A 10,480-nucleotide genomic window follows, 5' to 3' on the forward strand; every position below is an offset into this window, starting at 1 on the left:
AAAGCATGTTAGCAGTAGAAAGGACAATAGAAATGAAGGAAAATTTTATGATTATCTGAAAGTCTAAATGCACTTTCAAAAAATTAAAAGCATCAGTACCATTCAAAAACCAAGGAAATTAGAAAAACAAACAAACTCAAATAAGTATAACTTATTAGCTATTCCACATACCCACAACTTATTTAGTAACATTTCTATACTAGAATAAAATCAACTATATGCATTGAAAGCAATGAAATCCTATGATAAATTCTAGAATTTTAATTCAGGAATTATGAGATGCTTTATAAAGTCATATAAACAAGAAGCTCTCATGTTTAGATTTTTGCCAAATGCAAGATATGTATTTTAATAGACTTATGGTTTTTTTTTTTTGTTTTTTTTTAACATGCAAGAAGAAAAGGGTAGTATCCCGCCTCCCACCCACCCCAGCCAAGGAATTTAGGATGTTTTGCTATCACCTTCATTGTTTATCTTAAAGTTACATACATGTTTTCTACATCCAGACATCCAGACAACCAGTCTTTCCAGAAACACACAGTCACAGCGAAGACTCTCAGACAGAAATGTCTTTCTTAGGGATGATGATTCTAGAGTAAAATTTGAACTTCAATTTGCCATGAAATTGTATCACATTATGGTTAATGACACATTAATTTTACATTTTCTGTTAGGTTTTCTTTAGAATCTCAGCAATGTTTAAAACCAAGTGAATTTTCTAGATGAGAAATGCACTGCAATGTGCTTTTAAAAAAAGGACATCTAGAAGATATAAGTATATGGGTGTCTACCATTTATCCTCTCTGCTAAATAACAGTAAGTATTCAATCCTCCAAACATTTAATGTTAGCTCAATCATTAGTGGAAATGCACTAGACTACTACAATATTTTTGTTAATTTGTTTAAGTAAAACAAAAATATTTAAAATAAAATCTTACTTCCTTTTCATGGCACGTGTCTTTTAAAAGCAAACTTTAACTTACAGAAACTAAATCTATTAAGAGAATACTTGCCTTTATTTGTGATTTTATATAATTTGTTTCTGGCTAATGTTTTCCAGAAAATTTCTTTGGGTAGTTGCTGTTAGAGTATGAGTTCTTGCTAGAGTGAGATGCCCCTAACTCTCTATTGACCTGGATGAAATAGAAGTATTCACAGTTCTCAAGACTATGTAGATTCCAAGACCAAACAGAATTTTTCACTGTATTTAAAAAAAAAAAAAAAAACTTTCTCTAGTGCCTCCTAAACACTTCAAAGGATCCTGCAGAGGGTCCAATGGGATCTCATCCTCCTTGTTTGAATTATTTTAGAAGCAGGAACCATGAACATAGCCTTACATGAGAGAGAGATAAATAATGCACATCTTTATGTTCAGAATTTTACATTTAGTGCGACTCCCTTACATTCTCTATTTCTTTGCAGGATTAAAATCAATACAGTAGGTATAAAACTATATTGTAACAGCAAATACTCTTTCCTTAGGAATCAAGAAAGCAGAGTGCAACCAGGAGAGCCTGGAACCAGGACTTTGCTCCATCCTGACATGAGGTAGGAATGTCTCCCGGATTTTCTCTTTTCCCACTTCCTCATATGGAAATTGAGAAATAAGGGACATATGTTCTGTGTGTTTTTTAATAATTATTGTGAGATTCATGTAAGGGAGTATTTTGGGAAAAAAAACTTTGTAAACTGCAAGGTACTGAATAAATCTTTAAGCTGTAATTTCTTAAAATACAAATCTCAAAAATCACTGATAGTGAAGAGAAAAAAAAATTTGGTGAATTGCCACCTCTGGGCAATGTGGTAATATGCTCAGTACAAGCACATCTCATCCTATAGGTGAATCCTCAGTACTTCCTAAGTTCAGTCTATTCTCCTCTTTTTAAATAAATTCAGCAGCCTGTGCTATTATACTAACTATATTCTTTGCAGTGCAGAACTTAAAAAAAAATCCACACATAAAAATACACAAGCTTTTCAAATCTCACACAGAAATTAGATTTGGACTGCAGCTCTGAGACCTATTACTCAATATTTATTAAGATAGGCATGTGATTTAAAACTAAGATGAGGACAGAAAATGCAATCATTATCCATCTCTTTGGTATGTCTGTGAAAAGCTATTATGACCTATTTCATTACACCTTTTCATTATGCTATTTACTGTGCTAATTGAGACTGTAACATTGGAGATACAGAAATGATTCCTTAAACACCTAGCATATACAAGAATAAATAAGACAGTGCACTTAAGGACTTATTTTTATGCTATAGTACAGAATTACTCATGAAAACTCACAAAGTAAAGACAGTTGATTGTCATTTAAGAAGAGAGAGCAGTGACAAGTATGTCTCCTTTATCCATTTGATCGCTTCATTAACAAATTGCCAATCAAGTCAGAATCACTCCTCAGAACCAAAGCCTTCACCTATCAGAAATGTAACTAGGGTCACCTTGAGTTGGAACTGCCTAAGAGACACCTTTGTTCCCTCCATACTTCTATACTTGCCCTTGATGTCAGAAACATTTTTCAAAATATGAAGCCTTCACTTAATAATTTTAGTTGTGGCTCAATGTGAATTTTTTTTTTATTTTTATAAAAAAAACTTTGCAAATTAACTTGATTAAATTTCTCATAAACAATTCAAAACTGATAAAATAAAACAGAAATAATGCTCTTAATTTATGTCAATGGAATACGACAACAACCTTTCTTAGGTGAACATTTAATGTGTACAAGTTATGCTGACAAAGGTATTTCTTCCTTAAAAGTTACATTTCATGGTAATGGATTTTTAAATAGGTGACTAATGCTTTTGACAAGCCTGAAATTTCTGGAAATGTTCCCTCATTCATCGGAACAAAACGATTTAGCATGAATCTTTGGGTCATGATACTTAGAAGTCTTTAGAAAAAATCTGAAGCAAGTTTTTCAACTCTTATTTTTAGATGAAGTAAATATGCATAGATTAAACTTAACTGGCTGCATTCAGCATTATACAGAAGGAGTGAAATATTTGTGACTTTAACTCTTACTTAATGGTTTACAAAATATAATACGAATTTCAAGATTTCGCTTCAAAAAACAGACACTTCATGCTTTTAGAAGGAGAGTTATGTAATAATCAAGTATATGTCTCTTCATACTTTTAGAAGAAGAGTTATGTAATAATCAAAATTGGAGAGCAGTGAGATATTTTGCAGTTTGAAAACTGGCTACTCACGTCAGTTACTTGAAATGAAGTACTTAGCAAAGAAATCTAATAAAGCTTTACATGTTAACATTTCATAAGTCTGTAGTGGACATGTAGTGGTTGCTAACATTTTAACTTTAAATACACAGTGAGCTCAGATTTAAGATTTATTTTGCATGAGAGGAAAATAATAAATATTCAACCTGTAAATGTTTTAAATACCTGATTTGGATCTTGTTACCACATCAAATAAAGCAGCTCAAGCTTAATTCTTATATAGCCAAAAAATATAAAAATTTAAATACACACACACAGACACATATACACTCTACAATGTTTCTGTTCAACAGCTGACTCTGAAAATATAAAACAAAGTTCTGAATTTTGTTTCTAAAGCAATCCAAACGTATTTAAATATCTACAAATTTTTCTTGAATAATGTGTTAATCTTATGAAATTTAATTTTTAAGCAGGTGAAATTTAGCATTGTCAGTCCAAATCAAGGAGTGGATATGGAGATTTGTTCTTTTCAGTGATTTATTTTCATTTGACAATTAATCATGGATACCTCAGTGCATTTTTTCGGAATCATATCATATTGCCAACAGAAAATTACTATTTTCTCATAAGGAATCAGCCGAAAAAAATCGCCTTGCATGGATTTTATCCCATGCTGTTAAATGCATGAATAAATGATGAGGTTCCTTTGATGTAAGTCAGGATTCTGAGGGAGTGCCTGTGGTATCGCAGAGACAAGTTCCAGGGACACAAAATATTGCTCCTCAAAAACTAAACCCCAGATATTTTCAGTTGGGAACACTTGGGGGTCACATGTTTAGCCTCTGCATGGCCTGCTGTTGTGACTCCATCACAAATGATCATCCCTCCACACCTGTCACTTATTACCAATGCAGGTGTGCAGGCAACAGTGGAAGAGGTGAGGAGCAATCTTCGCCCACAATTAAGTGCCTCCAACATCCAGGGGTTTCTTGTCTTTATCACTAAATATGAGGTTTAGGTTTGTCAACATGAGTTCCTTTTAATACTCATGCTTCTTTTCAGTGACTGTTACATTATTCATTTTTGAATACCATGCATTATTCCAACATTTCTCTGTTTGCCATGGGCATAGGAGTGGCTTCAGTTTCTTTCAAGTATATAATTTTATGAACTACACAGTGAGAATCACAACTTATCCCACCTTCTTCCTCCTCCACTCCTGCACCAGCTACATACCTTCCTTCTTTTTGTCCACCTGAATTTTCTCCATCTCCTACTCCTCCTACCTCTATTACTGCTACAGCATTCTGGATACCTTTCGGTTGCTTACACAGGGCAGCCTAAGCACTACACATATTTTCAATTTTTTAATCATTTGGTAAATATTCCTCTTCTTCTGTCCATTTTAGAGATTAAAGGAATAAGATCGACAAGGTTAATTAATTTGGCCTTGAGACCTTTGTAGAGCTACAATTTGAATCCACGTCCGTCTAAAGATTTAGCAGAAATAAATTCTTCTTTCTCTGCTGTAAGAAACACTGTCCATCCTGTGAAGAATAAGCCCTCCGTTCTAAACTACATTTCCTTCTATAATCTATACTCCACTTCGTATAAACTTTTATTTCTCTATTTTTTTCATTCCCGATGCCACACTTTATGATATGTCTTATCGGTCTTGCCTCCAAGGCACTCAGCACTTCATAGCATTAAATAATCCTCACATCCAAAGAACACCATACACACTTAAAAATGTACATAGAAATATCCTTGAAAATAACTTACTTATTTTTGTTACACACTTTTTGGCACAAATGGGTAGGTTTATGAACTAATGTTCTACCCGCTTTATTGTTTTATTTTGAAAAACAAACTTCCAGGGAGTTCATGTTTATCTTGGTTACATCATTGTCTAGTAAATACTAGGATACTTAGGTATAATTTAAGATTAAGAGAAAACATAAATGAAAGTTTTAGTGGTTCCTTACTCTTCTGTCCCACAAGTAGTAGCTTATTTCCTTTCTAGGACATTATAAGGCAAATTTGAATTTAAAAGGTATAAAGTTCATATAAATTCACTCAAGAAATATGTTATGAGTGTGGCAATTGGCTGAGGTTAAAGATAAATGTAACTGCAGGAAAATTAATATAAAAATACACATTTTTGAAGTCAATTTATTTAATACTTCACTTTCAAAAGATTCTAATTTATTTGCATTCTCTGCAGTATCAACAAATATCCTAAATATTAATACTCTTTGACCAAAATGTTAGTTACCTTTTTCAAATACCTTAAGATATTTTTACCATTCAACACATTTTCCTCATAGAATATTCATATACATTTTTGTCATTTATATTCATATAGTTGAAGGTAGGCAGAGGAAGATATAATCACCATTAAAAGGTAATTTAAATTCAAAGAAATTACATCACTTTTCTAGTGCCTAAGAGTGGTAGAACCAAGAGAAGAGACTGTGATGCAGACTTTTTAAGAAAATTTACTCTAAATTGATATGTCAGTGATGGTTATTTTCACAAATTATTGCCGACTTTTGGGTGGCTCACAATTTCCTTTGCCATCCTCAGTTATGTCAAAATAGTTCTCTAATTTGGCTTGTAATTTAAAAATGCAAATTTCCATAAGAAATTATCCACAAATATAATTCTATAAGCACAATCGAAACTGAGGTTGAGTGCTTATTCTATGTGTAACATGACCATGACAGGCATTATGGATGTTAACCAAAAATCATAAAATTCACCTGGTTTGTATCTGAGCAAAATTGTTTTATGTACTTTATACACATTCCTTCCCAGTTGCTAGATCAGTTATTCTATTTTTATTATAATAGATCAAACTGAGATAAATATAAAAAATAAAGAGAAACATTTTTTTCAAAACTGAATATAGCATATTTTAATTTAAAAAATCACTATTTTATTGGTTAAGTTTTTCATGATTTTATTAAAATCATCACTGCTCTAAAGATTAATATACCTACATATTTACATACAGGAACACTTATATTCTTAGAAAAAATATTTAGTGGTGGAATTGACGTAGGAAATATTTGAGAATATAGCAAGTGTTCTTTTTTAATACCTTAAGATGGTGAAATAAATATTTCTAGAATTAATTCTATCGGTCTTTAACCAGAAAGTTCAGTTCATGTGCCAACAGTAGCCAATTAGATCATACAACTATGTAAATTGGGCAAAGACATAACAAAAGGGATGTGGTACAAATTGACGAGTGACTACTCCCACCTTACAGATCAATGAGGTCTGTTTGAAGAACTATAGGTCACAAATAGAGACTTTTACTGAAGACAGTCTAAAAGCAATTAGTGTGGTACTCATTTGCTAGTTCAAGAGGCTTTCTAGTGACACTGGGGACTTACCTGGCATTATTCTAGCGGGTTTAAATTATTTATCTGGATACACACAGCGACATAACCATAAAATTTTAGGTAGCATTTTTTTAAACTAAACTTGGCTTAAACTATGCAGATTTATTGTCTCACATGACAAAAATCCAGAAAGAAGTAAGTCCATGGTTGATTGTCAGAGGCTCACCAGTGTCAGGGATCTCAATCACCTGCTCTGCACATCTCTTGGTGTCCCCATATGTTTGTTTGCAAGTTGTACATCAATACTGCAAGCATCATGTCTCCAAGGCAGTAAGGAAAATGGGGGCTGGCAGTGGGGTGAGCATTTCTTTACATCTCTCTTGTATTAGTTCTCTGGCAAAATTCCCTGACTTATTAAACTGAATTGGGTCAGATGCTCAACTCCAAATTAATCCTTAATAAAAGAGAAAGGAATTTCCATGTTTTACACAGAGCAAAAAGTCCTAGAGTACATAGGGCCCACTTTCTCTTAGCATACCCTCATCAATTTCCTAACAAAATCAGATTCTATTAGCAAGAAAACAGGAAGAATTTGTTAGATGCACAATTGAAAGAGCTAACCAGTCTGTTCCCAAAAGAAGCTTATTTCGTCACAGGCATTTTTGTTCAAATTTCCTCAGTATTTTTTCCAATTTTATATAAATTTTGCATCTTTCAGTGAATAATTCTAAAAACTCTCATTTTTTCCCATTTCTGTTAAGTGAAAATAGCTGTATTCCTTATAAAATAACCAAATTTGGCTCACTCTCTGAACCTCATAGAACTGAGAAGTAGAGGAGCAAATTTACTAATTATGTCAAATATATTATTCAGAATAGCCCACAGCTAAACCAGATAAATGAAGACCTATGCCCCGTCAGACTCACTAACAGAGGGATGCTTTGAAGCTCACTATAGAACATTGTTAAGGCTCCTTAAGGCTCTTAATCATACCAGAACACCTAAAAGTCTGAAACAAACAAAAAATGTTCCAAGATTATCTCTTACATATGAAAAGAAGTTAACCTTAAATATCAATAGGATTCTAGAGTTGAGCAAACCTTCAAAATAATTGAATCAACTTCAGACAGAAAGATTCCATACAAATATCATTTTTTCCCAAATCATCACAGCACTGAACTTTCTGGCACTATATCTGTCCTTGTCAAACTAAAAGCCAGGACCCACTGAAGGCACAATTTTTTTTCAATATTACAAATTTAAATATGTTACTTAACCAGACGAAAGTTTCATAGTTTAGAAAAGGAGAAGCTGAAGAAAAAAAGAAAGCCATGACTGGCTCAAGATTGAGTTCCAATGCAAAAACTCCTTATATCAGTTATAGCAGAGCACATAGCATCTTACATAGCAGTGTATGTATGTATGAATGAATGATATTGTGATTCTCCCACATTTTTTTTCTCATTCAAGTGGTTGATGGTTTTACATGCAAACCTTATGAGTCACTTTAAAAAGCAAGCAACTTTGTGATTTTTCTGCATTAAGGTTTATTTTAAAAACATAATTATGTAAAAATCACATTGCTCTTGCATTTTCAGTATCCAGATGGAAAATTTAATAATAATATGATAGTTTCTATCAGTAAATTCCATATTGTGAACTACTGATCATTACATAGGCCTATGGCATATTGTGATTTTCACTTATGTGGGAAATAAAGGTCAAGTTTTAAAAAGTTAATTTATATGTCTTTTAAGAATTTAACAAAAACATTATTTGAATTTGAAAATATTGATGATCTATTTCAATGAAACCATTTCTTTGGTAAAATCTAATACCTTCCTACTTGCTACAGTCTCACTTTTTCTTCCTTCAACCTGAAATTATGCTTCAGAAATTTGCAGATTGACATGTGTTATAAATCAAACTTCACGTGCTAACAAAATGACAAGACATATATCATAACCCAGAATTATTGAGATTTATAAAAAAAAATTTATACTTAAGGAGGAGCTAATTCATAGGGCTACATGTCATTGAAAATAGGATTCACCATGAAGACTCAGAGAAGATGGATGTAATGGCACCAATCCATGGAAAATCCAAAAGTGTGATCAGAACGAAGAAAGAACTGCTGGGTGAAAATTAGAGTTACTTGCTCTGAGGATGTGCTCTTCAATGAGAAAGAAAATGTCGTACTGGGAATTACACTAACTCATATAAGTTTTCAAGTGAGTTTAATGGAATTTTTAAATACAAATATTCTCATTTTACAAGGTAATTCACAAATAAAATGTAATTCAAATGAGAGAATTTTGGTTTAAGGACAATTTTGTTAACTAAGAAAGTAAGAATTCATGTGATTTTTAGTGATGGAGATAGAGATTTTTGGAAAATTATGATTCTTCTTACTCCTTAAAAAACTCATTTGCTAAAATTAGCATAGTATAAGACATTTTTACATGTCCGGTACATTAGCATAGGTGTTTTATATCCTTTACTAGAATAAGTTATATGTGTATCACTGCGAGAACAGGCTGCTGTATGCAAAAATGTAGCTGTTGACAGTCTGGTAAAGGTGTGAACAAACCAGCAGGGAGATTCTCCAAATTGAAAATACATTGAGATTAATTTTTTTAAACATTCATTGCTACTCAATGTCATATTAGGCACTGTGGGACTGAGAGGAGAGTCTGCACAGTTTTTATCACATGTGCCTTGATTTCAAGAAAATATATGCAAGACATACTCCTCAAGGAAAGATATGGAAAGTTGAACAATTAAAGATGACAAACAATTAAATATAAAATAAATGCTTTAGATCATAATTATCCTGTAATGAGAGGGTTTCTCAAGGGTGATCTACAGAATACTTACTAGTTCTGCCTGACACTGAAAAAGTGTTTGATTAAACACAACTGTAAAATTTGTCATCTCATACCTCACTGTTAAAGCTCATATTTCACACTAACACATGACATTTCTCAACCTCGAAACATATATATTAACCAAGCCTGTTTACCCTTAATGGAATATTTTCCAAATTGATTTAATGATAAAACACCCAGCATCTACTAATATTTTGTGTAAATACTTTTATTTTCTACACATTTTAGGAGATGCCACTAGAGGTGAGAAGTGAACTAGGACTTTGCAGGTGAGTCTTAGGCATCATTGTGGAGGTGGAACTTCAGCTGAGTCTTGAGGCAGCAAATAATTTTTGTGTCTGCCGACAGAGGCAAATTTGGAGAATGCTATAGGCAGATGGAAAACAAACCTAAACTTTCAATGAGGAGTTTCAAGGAAAACTTAGAGCTCATCACTCAATCTTTTCTTTGAACTACTTTATTCCGGAAATTAATAATGATCTTGTCATAGGTCTGCAATCCACAACTTTAGGGAGGTAGTTAATTCTTTTCCCTTTTGATAGAACTTCCCTTGTGTTCTTCAGTTATCAAACTCTCTTGCAAGACTTCTGTTTTTTAAGCTAAATTTGTACAGATTTTTAAATAAGTATCCATATCACTTTTTTTTTTCTTGTACTTTCACCTATTCTTGTCATCATGTCCCTCAACATTTTAACCACCTAGTGATTACAATGGGAGAACTTCTCCGGAGGAATCTAAAATCTAATTTTTGGAAGATATTACTCTATTGAGTATTAAGGTCAGATCTTAATTCTCTCTGACCTTCATCTAATGGTCACAGTGCATGAAATACAGGTCTATGTTTGTCTAGATGGAAAAAGTAACTGATAAACCAGGATGATTCTTAAAGTGGGTTAGAAAAAAAACAGAAATAGATATGCTCCACAGTTACAACCTGTTAAAAAGAGGACAATGAAAGAATCATCCAATATCTTAGACTGTCAGTCAGACCAAAGATAATTGAGAAAGCCATATCTACTCCTATTCCATTTCTTTTCTTTTCTTTT

Source organism: Mandrillus leucophaeus, unplaced genomic scaffold (assembly GCF_000951045.1).
Source record: "Mandrillus leucophaeus isolate KB7577 unplaced genomic scaffold, Mleu.le_1.0 Scaffold941, whole genome shotgun sequence".
Lineage (NCBI taxonomy): Eukaryota > Metazoa > Chordata > Mammalia > Primates > Cercopithecidae > Mandrillus > Mandrillus leucophaeus.